The sequence below is a fragment of the Pteropus alecto genome, unplaced genomic scaffold, assembly GCF_000325575.1.
Source record: "Pteropus alecto unplaced genomic scaffold, ASM32557v1 scaffold164, whole genome shotgun sequence".
NCBI lineage: Eukaryota > Metazoa > Chordata > Mammalia > Chiroptera > Pteropodidae > Pteropus > Pteropus alecto.
This window is the reverse complement of record NW_006439568.1, coordinates 26,739,103-26,750,730: the sequence shown is the minus strand read 5'-3', so window position 1 is coordinate 26,750,730 and position 11,628 is coordinate 26,739,103. Positions and strand designations below refer to the sequence as shown.

Below are 11,628 nucleotides of genomic sequence, written 5' to 3'. Positions count from 1 at the left end.
CTCAAGATGGATTAAAGATCTGAATATAAGACTGGAATCAATAAAATGCATAGAAAAAAACATAGGAACTAAACTCAAGGACTTTGGACCTAAAGAGGATTTTATGACTTTGACCTCAAAGGCAAGGGAAGTAAAAGCTAAAGTAAATGAATGGGACTACATCAAACAAAAAAGCTTCTGCACAGCAAAAGAAACCAGGTAAACAAGGTAAAGAGACAACCATCCGAATGGGAAAATATATTTGCAAGCAACGCCTGCAATAAGGGCCTAATATCTAAAATATACAAAGAACTCATGCAACTCAATAAGAACAAAAAACAAATGATCCAATCAAAAAATGTGTAAGGACCTGAACAGACACTTCTCCTAGAGGATATACAAATGGCCAACAAATATTTGAAAAGATACTCATCAGTAGCTATTAGGGAAATGCAAGTCAAAACCACTTTGAGATACCACCTCACACCTGTTAAAATAGCTGTTATCAGCAGGACAAGTAATAACAAATGTTGGAGAGGATGCAGAAAAAGGAACCCTCACACACTGCTGGTGGGACTTCAAATTGGTACAGCCACTATGGAAAATAGACTATAATAATAATTTAAGAAGCCAATGGGACGCTATTAAATGTAAAAATATCTATGTCATAGGGGTCTTACAGAAAACAAGAAGTTGAAGAGCTATTTGAAAAAATAATGATGGAAAACTTCCCTAACCTGGTGAAAGAAATAGGCACGCAACTTCAGGAAGTCAGAGTCCCAAAAAAGATGAACCAAAAGAGGCCCACATCAAAACACATTATAATTAAAATGCCAAAAGCCAAATACAAAGAGAAAATCTTAAAAGCAGCAAGAGAAAAGCAATTAGTTAGCTACAAGGGAGCTCCCATAAGACTAGCAGCTGATTTCTCAAAAGAAATTATGGAGGACTGAAGGGTTTGGGGCAAAATATTCAACATGATGAAAACCCAGACAAAAATAAGCTAGAGGAATTCATCGCCACCAGCCAGTATTACAGGAAATGTCGGAGAGACTTCTTTAAGAAGAAAAAACATGTATCTAAAACTGAAATAAAGAATGGTAATAACTACATTCCTATCAACAAGTACCTCAAATGGAAAAGAATTAAGTGCTCCAACCAAAAGACAGAGTGGCTGAATGGATAAGAAAACAAGACCCCTACACATGCTGCCTACAAGAGACTCACTTTAGATGAAAAGACACACGCAGACTAAAAGGAAGGGGATGGGAAAAGATATTGCCTTGATGGACCTAGAGGATATTGTTCTAAATGAAGTAAGTCAGTTAGAGAAAGAAAAATGCCGCATGATTTCACGTACACGTGGAATCTAAAGAACAAAATAAAAACAACAAAAGCGAAAACAAACTCATACAGAGAATATTTTGAGGGCTACTAGATGGGAAGGGTGTTGAGGGGATGGCAAAAAAATGGCAAAGAGTTTAAGAAATACAAATGGATAGTTACAAAATAGACATGAAGATATAAAGCGTAGTATAAGGAAAATAGTTAATAATGTTGTTATAAATATGTAAGGAGGAAGAGGGGTACTAAATTTAGTAGGGTGATCACTTTGTGAGTCATATAGATCTCTAATCACTATGCTGTACAACTGAAATGAATATATTATTGTATGCCAACTATAAATGAAAAAAAATTCATTGAATTTTACAATGTAAATACAAGCAAATTGTCTATTATATTTTGATAAACCTAAAAATAAATTAATATTTTAAAAAATCTCCAGAAAATAAACTTAACAAAATAAAAATAAGTAATTTAAATGACAGAGAATTCAAAACTGCAGTTCTGAAAAAAACTCCATGAGATGCAAGAAAACTCAAGCAGATAAATGAACTCAAAAATAAAAACTGTGAACAGAAGAAAGACTTTACCAAAAAGTCCAAAACTTTAAAAAAGAACCAAACAGAAATTCTGAAGCTAAAAAACTCAATAAAGGAGATAAAGAATGAAATATCAAGCTTAGGAAATATAGCAGACCTGATGGAGGATAGAATTAGCTATATCGAAGGCAGAAATCTGGAAAGGACGTAGATAAAAGAGAGAGACTTGAGGTTAAAAAAAAATGGAAAAAGCCTACAAGAACACTCTAATTCCATCAGAAAGAGCAATATAGGAATAATAGATATACCAAAGAAAAGAGTGGGAGAACGAAACAGAGAGCATATTCAAACAGGTGATGAGAACTTCTAAAACCTATAGAAAGAACTAGATCCTCGAATCCAAGAAGCAAACAGAACACCGAATTATCTTGATTTAAGAAAGTCTTCTCCAACCCACATTATATTAAAACTGTCGAAAATTAATGACAAAGAAAGAATTCTCAAAGCATCCAGGGAAAAGAAGACAGCAACCTATAAAGGAAAACCCATTAGATTACCGTTGGATTTTTCAGCAGAAGCTCTACAAGCTAGAAAGGAGTAGAACAAAGTATTCAAACTATTGAAAGAGAAATTACCAGCCAAGAATAATATATGCAGGAAAGTATTCTCCTTTAGATATTTTAGATAAGAAAGACATACAGACATACAGAAGCTGAGGGAATTTTATATCACAAGGCCTGCATTACAGAAAATACTGAAGGTGGTTATCCTATCTGAAACAAAAAAGACAAAAAGATACAAAACTATAAGTAAGATGATTAACAGGTAGAAACAGGAAATTGTAACCATTTTTCAGAATAGAGTTTTATAAAATTAAATATTACATAATGGTTATGTAAAAAGAGAAGTTAAAAACATTTTTAAAAAGAGAAGATGACAATAGCTACTGTAACTCAGAAATGAATTCACAGCATAAATAGGGCTAATACGAGCCAAGAAAAATAGAAAAGGAGAGGGGGTAAAGGTTTGAATCTGCAAAGAGTAATAAAGATGAGACACACACAGTAGAAAAAGGACTACTATATATAGGAAAATTTCTTTTACATAAACTTAATGGTAACCATACACACAAAAAGAAAATCCAGAACTGAGACACATAACATAAAAAGGAGGAAACAGAAGGAAAAATTATAGAATATGACCAAACTAAAATGACAGAAATACAAGAGAATAAAAACAATAGAAAAAACAGCTCCCAGAAAACAAAAAATAAAATGGCTATAGGAAAACATCATGTATTAATAATCACCTTAAATGTAAAAGGACTGAACTCACCAATAGAAAGGCAGAGTAGCAGATCGGAGCAGAAAAACAAAACCCAACAATTTGCTGCCTTCTAGAGACACATCTCAGCTGCAAGGACAATCATGGACTCAAAGTGAAAGGGTGTAATATGATACTCCAAGCAAATGACATGCAGAAAAAGCAGATGTAGCTATACTTATACCTGAGGAAATAGACTTGAAGATAAAAAAGGTAACAAGAAACAAGGGGATAATACATCAAGAAGACGTAACACTTATTAATATTTATGCTCCCAAACAAGAGCACCAAATTATATAAAGCAACTACTAACAGAACTAAAGGGAGAAACTGACAAAAACACGATTATAGTAGAGGAACTAAATACCTCATTGACAGCTAGGGATAGGTCATCCAAACAGAAAATCAATAAGGAAATATCAGCCTTAAATGACATATTAGACCAAATGGACATATGACGTTTAATATTAGACCAAATGGACATAATTGACGTTTAAAGAGTCTTTCTTCCCAAAACACCGGATTATACATTCTTCTCTAGTGCGCATGGAACATTCTCAAGATAGACCATATTTTGGCACACAAAACTAGCCTCAACAAATTCAAGAAGATTGAAATCATACCAAGCATATTCTCTGACCACGATGCTTTGAAACTCGAGATAGACTGCAAAAACAAAAAAGGCAGGAAAACCCACATGCTACTAAAGAATGACTAGGTCAAAGAAGAAACAAAAGGAGAGATCAAAAGATACATGGAAACAAATAAGAAGGAAAATACAACATATCAAAACTTTTAGGATACAGCAAAAGCGGTAATAAAAGAAAAGTTCATGTCATTACAGGCCTATCTCAAGAAACAAGAAAAATCACAAATGAACAACCTAACATTACATCTTAAAGAACATGAAAAAGGAAAATAAATGAAGCCCAAAGTCAGCAGAAGAAAGGAAATAATAAAACTTAGAGCAGAATTAAATAAAATTGAGAACAAAAAGACAATAGAAAACATTAATACAACAAAGAGCTGGTTTTTTGAAAAGATAATAAAATTGACAAATCCTTGGCTAGGCTCGCTAAGGAAAAAAGAGAACAGACAAATAAACAAAATGAGAAATGAAAGAGAAGTTATGACATATCACAGAAATACAAAGTAGCACCATACAGAATACTAGAAAAGAGTATATGTCACCAAATTAAATAACTTAGAAGAAATGACAAGTTTTTAGAAATATACAACCTTCCTAGACTGAATCACGAAGTACTGGAAAATCTAAATAGACTGATTAACAGTAAAGAGATAGAAACAATCATCAAAAATCTCCCTAAAAATAAAAGCCCAGGACCAGATGGCTTCACTAGTGAATTATACAAAACATTCAAAGATGATTTAATACCTGTTCATTTCAAACTCTCCTAAAAAAAAAATGAATTAGAGGCAATATTTCCTAATTCATTTAATGAGGCTAACATTATCTCGATACTAAAATCTGGCAAGGATAACACACACAAACACACACACACACATACAAATACAGACCAATATCTTTGATGAATACAGATGCAAAAATCTTAAACAAAATATTAGCAAATCAAATATGTCAATACCTTAAAAAGATAACACATCACAACAGAGTGAGATTCATTTTAGGGCACGAGGATGGTCCAACATATGCAAATCAGTCAATGTGATACACCACATTAACAAAATAAAGGATAAAAATCATATGATTAAGTCAATAGATACAGAAAAAGCATTTGACAAGATACAATAGTCATTTATGATTAGAACACTCAAAAAATGGATATTGAAAGAAAGTACCTCAAAATAATAAAGGCCATATATAACAAACCCTTAGCTAATATTATACTTAATGGTGAAAACTGAAACCTTACCCTCTAAGATCAGGAAAAAGTCAAGGTTGTCCATTCTCACCACTCTTATTCAATATAGTATTGGAAGCTCTAGCTAGAGCAATCAGGCAAGAGAAAGACATAAAAAGCATCCAAATTGGGAATGAAGAAGTCAAATTGTCACTTTTTGCAGATAACATGATTTTCTATGTAGAAAACCCTAAAGACTCCACCAAAAAAAACTACTAGAAAAAAATAAACAAACTCAGTAAAGTTGCAGGATACAAACTCAATGCACAAAAATTCATATTGTTTTTATACACTAACAATAAAATTTCAGGAAAGAAATGAAAAAAAAAATCCTTTTGTACTTGCAACAAAAAGAATAAAATACCTAGGAATAAACTTAACAAAACATATGAAGACGCTATACACTGGAAGCTATAAGACATTATTAAAAGAAATGGAAGAAGACATAAAGAAATGGAAAGATATTCTGTGTTCATGGGTTAGAAGAACCAACACAATTAAAATGGTCATATTAATCAAAGCAATATACAGATTTAATGCAATCTCCATCAAAATCCCTTTGGCACTTTTTAAAGAAATAGAACAAAAAATCATCAGATTTGTATGGAATCAAATACTAAATACTAATCTAATACTGAATAGCTAAAGCAATCTTGATAGAAAAGAGCAAGGCTGTATGTATCAATCACACTGCCTGACTTCAAATTATACTATGAAACAACATAATCAAAATAGCATAGTATTGGCAGACCAATGGAACAGAATTGAGAGCCCATGTATACATGGGCAAATAACTTTCAACAAAGGATCCAAAATATACACTAGAGAAAAGGAAACTTCTTCAATAAATGGTGCTGGGGAACTTGGAAAGCCACATGCAAAAGAGTAAAACTAGACTGCTATCATCATACGCCAAAATCAATTTAAAATAGATCAAAGACCTAAGTATAAGACCTGGAACAATGAATTGCATAGAAAAAAAAAAGGTACTGAACTCATGAACCTTAAATTTAGAGAGGATTTTATAGATTTGGCTTCAAAGGCAAGGGAAGTAAAAGCAAAAATAAATTAATGGGACTATATCAAACTAAAAAGCTTCTGCACAGCAAAAGAAACCATCAACAAAACAAAGAAGCAACCAACTGAATGAGAGATGTTGCAAACAATGCCTTCGATAAGGAGCTAATTTCCAAAACATATAAAGAACTCATATAACTCAATAATAAGAAAACAAACAATTCAATTAATAAATGGGCAGAGGCAGAGCCCTCGTGGCCGCTGAAGATGAGCAGGCCATCATGGCGCCGTTGGCTCCCACTGCCTACCTGACCCAATAGCAGAAGGTTTTGGGGTTTTCTAAGCGACCTTTCCACCATCTGGAGTCATGATGCATCCACAGGGATAAACATTGGTACTTTGCCTGTTTGATAAGAGCCTGGTTTGAAGAACATAAGACTGAAAGGATACGGTGAAGGCCACCCAGCTGCTGAGGGAGGTGGAGGAAGTATTCTGGCACAATCAGTATCCTCAGCCATACAACTTCCCTGACTCTCCTGGAGGCACTTCCTATGAGAGATACGAGTGTTACAAGTTTCCTGAGTGGTGCTGAGATTACTGGCATCCTTCTGAGAAGGCAATATATCCTGATTACTTTGCCAAGAGAGAGCAGTGGAAGAAACTGTGCTGAAAAAGCTGGGAGCGAGAGGTTAAGCAGCTGCAGGAGGAAACCCCAGTTGGTGGTCCCAACACTGAAGCTTTGCCCCCGGCCTGAAAAGAAGGTGATTTGCCCCACTGTGGTGGCATATTGTAACCATGCCCCGGGAGCGGCCCATGTAGAAAAAAGAGAGGGATAAACCTCATCAGTCATGCTTGCAAGTGAAATACGTTACAGAAAATATACATACTTGCCCTATTAAAAATAACTCTACATAGTAAACAAACAACAACAAAAAAAAAATGGGCAGAGGACCTACACAGACACTTCTCTCAAGAAGATATACAGATGGCCAAGAGACATATGAGAAGATGCTCAGCTTTACTAGCTATTAGGGATATGCAAATCCAAACCACAATGAGATACCACCTCACACTTGTTAGAATGGCTATCATCAACAGGATAAGTAGTAAGTGTTGGAGAGGTTATGGGGAAAAAGAAACCCTCATATAATGCTGGTGGGAATGTAAATTGGTGCAGCCACTATGAAAACAGTGTGGAGTTTCCTCAAAAAATTAAGAATAGAATTACCATATAACTCAGCAATCCCACTTCTGGGTATCTACTCCCCCAAAATTGAAAACCTTTATCCATAAAGATAGATGTAATCTGATGTTTATTGCAGCATTATTTACGGTGGCCAAAACAGGGAAGCAACCAAAGTGCCCTTCAATAGATGATTGTATAAAGAAGTTGTGGTACATATATATGATGGAATATTACTCAGCCACAAGAAAAGATGAAATATTGCCATGTGGGACAACGTGGATGGATCTCAAGATTACCATGTGAAACAAGTCATAAAAAGTTGAGAATCATATGATTTCACTCATATGTGAGATATAAAACTGAAAGCAAAAAATGAACAAGACAAATAAATAAAAACTTATAGACACAGAAAAGAGTTTAGTGGTTACCAGAGGGAAGAGTATGGAAAGAGGTAGATAAAAGTAAAGGGAGTCAAATATATGATGATGGAAGAAAACTTGACTTTGGGTGGTGAACACACAATGCAATATTCATGTGATATATTATTGAATTGTACATTTGAAACCTATATAATTTTATTAATAAATGTCACCACAATAAATTAAATAAAAATTAAAATAAAATAAAATAAATCTACCCTAAACTGAAATTGGTACGTTGTGATTCAAAGCTCCAAAGTCTTAATTTTTCAGAAGAAAACAAATGAGAAAAGAAGAAAAGAAAGGCGTTTTATCACAGCCATAGCCAGACCTTAAGTGATTTCCTTCAAACAGTGTTGCTTCTTACTTTTAAACAGGCTAATTATGTGTATCTTCGGCCTTCTCTCACTAATAAAGCCTTCTTCATATATCCCTGTATCTGTTACATGAGACTGTAATGTAGAATACACAAAATTGTATACTTGTTAGAATCCAGTCTAAGATGAGTCTAAGAAGATTTGATTTGTAGAACAACAATAAAAGCATCACTTTTCGTTTCATTAAAAACATAATCTTCAGATGATACAAGGATATATTTCATTCCTGATCAAAATCCATGCCTTTGATTATATTTTCCTTTCCAGTGATCTGCTGGACCTTTACACTGATGTCTAGTTAGCATCCTTAAGTTACCATGTCTAAGAGCAAACTCATTTTTCACAAAACCCAGCTCCTCTTCCAGAATTCCTTATCTTGGTACTTGGCATCAACATTCATACAAATAGGTGAGAGACATCTATGTCAGCACCTTTTCTTTTGCTCATGACATTCAGTCAGTCAGTTAGTTCTGTCTCTAAATTAAATATCTTCTGAATCTTTCACCCATTTTCAATTCCTGGTGTCATTGACTCAGTTCCCACTGAGTATGCTCATGTGGACTATTACTATAAACTCCAGTTTGGTCTTTTCCCTCTTGTGTGCTTTGTCCCCCTTTATTAATCTTTCACTCTGCTGCTGTTACCTTCAATTTTTCCCTGCTCTTTAGTATGCAGTATACATAAAGCATAATAAGCTTCTAGAAATCCAAGGTTCTCCACAACATCAGCTACAAACATTGACTGAACACTTACAGCAGTGCCAGGATAGGTGCTTTCCATATGTTAATTCATTTAATTCTCATAATAAGCCCCCAAAAAGGGAACTATTATTATTCTATGACATATAGAGGGTTACATATATAGCTTCAGAGAGGTTAGGAAATTTGCCTAGAGTCACTTCGGTAAGTAGAAAAACATGAGCAAAATGTGTCAGGCAACCAGTAGGAACAAATAGTGTTCCATCTGCAGGGCATTGCATATAAAAGGCTCAACTTGGATATAGTGTGGAAGCTTCACAGCACTGAAAGGAATATGACTAGAGAGCTAAAGAAAAAAGTGGCAAGATGTGAGAACAGAGACGATGTAAGATAAGCTAGAGTATTAGGTGCCTGTGAAGCGTGGTAAGGAGTTTGGATTTGTCTAGAACTAGTTTAACTGATAGCCATTGAATATTGCTAAGTATGCTTTGGTTAGTAGCAGCTTATTCATAACAGAAACTGGAAAAAAAAACCCAAGATGGAGAATAGATGAATGAACAGTATGACAGTTATATTATGGAATATTATTCAGCAATAAAAAGGAAAAAACTTGTGATATATGCAGTGATATAAATGAATCTCAAAAGCATTATGCTGAGTGAATAAAGCCACACAGAAAAGAATGTATTTTATAAAGTTTCAAAAAGGTAAAATCTCTGATAGAAAAAATTGGAACAATGGTTGCTTCTGAAGGGAGGAGGCAGGAAATGTTTGCAAAGTAGGGTTGCTAGATCAAATACAGGATTCCCAGTTAAATTTAAATTTCAGATGAACAACAAAGTTTTTTTTTTACTATGCCTTATGAAATATTCAAAACATTATACTAAAAATGTATTCATTGTTTCACTGAAATTCAAATTTAACTTTGCATCCTGTATGTCTGTGAAATTTGGCGACCCTATAAGGAAGGGACATACAAGAACTTTCTGGATTGTTGGTGAAACTTTCTATTTTGATACTGAATGCATTTGCTGAAGTCACGTAAATGTGTGCATGTAAATTTTACCTCAGAAGAATAAAAAGAGAAACGGTATTGAATACTTGTTAGTGACACATATGCTGAAATATTAGAAGGGAAGTACACTGATGTCTGCAACTTCAAAATATATCAAAATTAATATGGATTACTGGCTGAATAGAGGAATGAATAGATATTAATAAAGCAAATATAGTAAAATGTTAACTGTAAAATCTAGATAATGAGTATATGAGTATTCACTATAAAATTCTTCTAACTTTTCTGTATGTTTGAGAATTTTTATAATAAAATGTTAGGAAAAAAAAATTTCTGCCCTGCTCTCATGGAACTTATGTTATAGTGGAGGGAAACAGATAATAAATAAAATTAATAAGTAAATTATAGAGTAAAATAGGAGGTGAGAAGATATGGGAGACACAGAAGAGAAGGGGTTTAGTGCATTGAAAGTGGAACTCACAATTTTAAATATTATGGCCAGGGAAGCATTTCCTGTAGGATATGGGGGAAAGAATAGTGGGCAAATCTGAGGGAAGAGCAATCAAATGGGGAAAAGAGTAATGAAAAAGCGAGATTGGTGAGAGAAGGGCTTAATCTGATTAATTTTAAAAGAATTCCTCTCTGCTAATTGTGTTAGGAACACATAGAAGCTCTTTGAGGCCTCGTTTATTCTTAAATTTAGAAAATGTCTCCCCTGTCTATGGTATCAAAAAATATTTGTTTGATAAATCATAAACATAAAATGGAACTCTTTTAGTGAAACATGGATAATTTAAGTACTTTTCCCTTTCAAGCCAATATTACTTCACTGAAATTTTAAATGTTAAGTTTTAAAGCATTTTAAATGCCTCTGCCTTCTATTTAGAAGATAATGTAACCCCTGATTTATGCCAGACAGAAATCAAAGGTTTGGATTATAATTCAATGGAATAGAGGTTTTTATTTCTAATTTTACTAGGAGAATCATGGTTATTTATGATCCTCTTCCCCCTGCATCCAGTTTCCCCATCCTTCAATATACCCACCTTTTCCCTCTTTCCCAGTTTTTAGCAACTTACTTAAGGGAAAAAAAGATAGAGATTCCCCATGAGCTAGCGCTTGCAAAGACCCTGCCCCACACAGTGCCTGCTCCTTGCTATCTGTCTGTGAGTCATAATTCAAGGTTAATTAACACTGACCAGTTCCTCATCTACAGTCTGTAGATACTAACTATGTCCATCTCTCCTCTTAAGACCCAAGCACTTGCCTTTGAATGTGCCAGATCTTTCAACTGCCTTTGGAAAGCCTGACTTGATGAGATTATAGATCCTTTGTTTTTCCCATTCCATATTCTGAAGCAGCCTTGCTTCTTAACTTTTGTAGCTCACTCACCCACCAGCAACCTCCTGCCCCATTTACTTATAGTGTTGCCCTATTAAACATCTTTACTCACTCCAACCCTGTACCTGGAAACATGGCATGCATCCTGAATTACCTTCCACCTCAGGTGACTTTTCTGGCCCCTCAGGATACCTACATTAGAGGGATGAAAATTACTTAAAAGTCCCCTCATTAAACCTAGTATGCTGTGGCTGGTCTATGAGTCTCAAGGTCCCAGCAAGTCAAGAGCCTTTATGTGATTTGGAGCCCTGTGGCCTGCAGAGGCTCCCAAATTTCCAGTAGCAGATTTGCGGATTGAGCTGCCCAGGGATTTTCTCTGCACCAAGAAGCAAAACAAATATTTAGCAAGTGCAAGTGACTTTCAGCCATTATTTTCTCAATGCTGCAGTTGGCAAATAACCTAGACAGAAAGAAACACGTAAAGAGATATTTTATGAAGAAATAGAA

General features: G+C 34.5%; 1 pseudogene; it reads left to right on the top strand.

Moving 5' to 3' along the window:
• The first annotated feature begins 6,366 nt into the window (after positions 1-6,366).
• Positions 6,367-6,904, top strand: LOC102883162 (annotated as a pseudogene).
• The last annotated feature ends 4,724 nt before the right edge of the window (positions 6,905-11,628 follow it).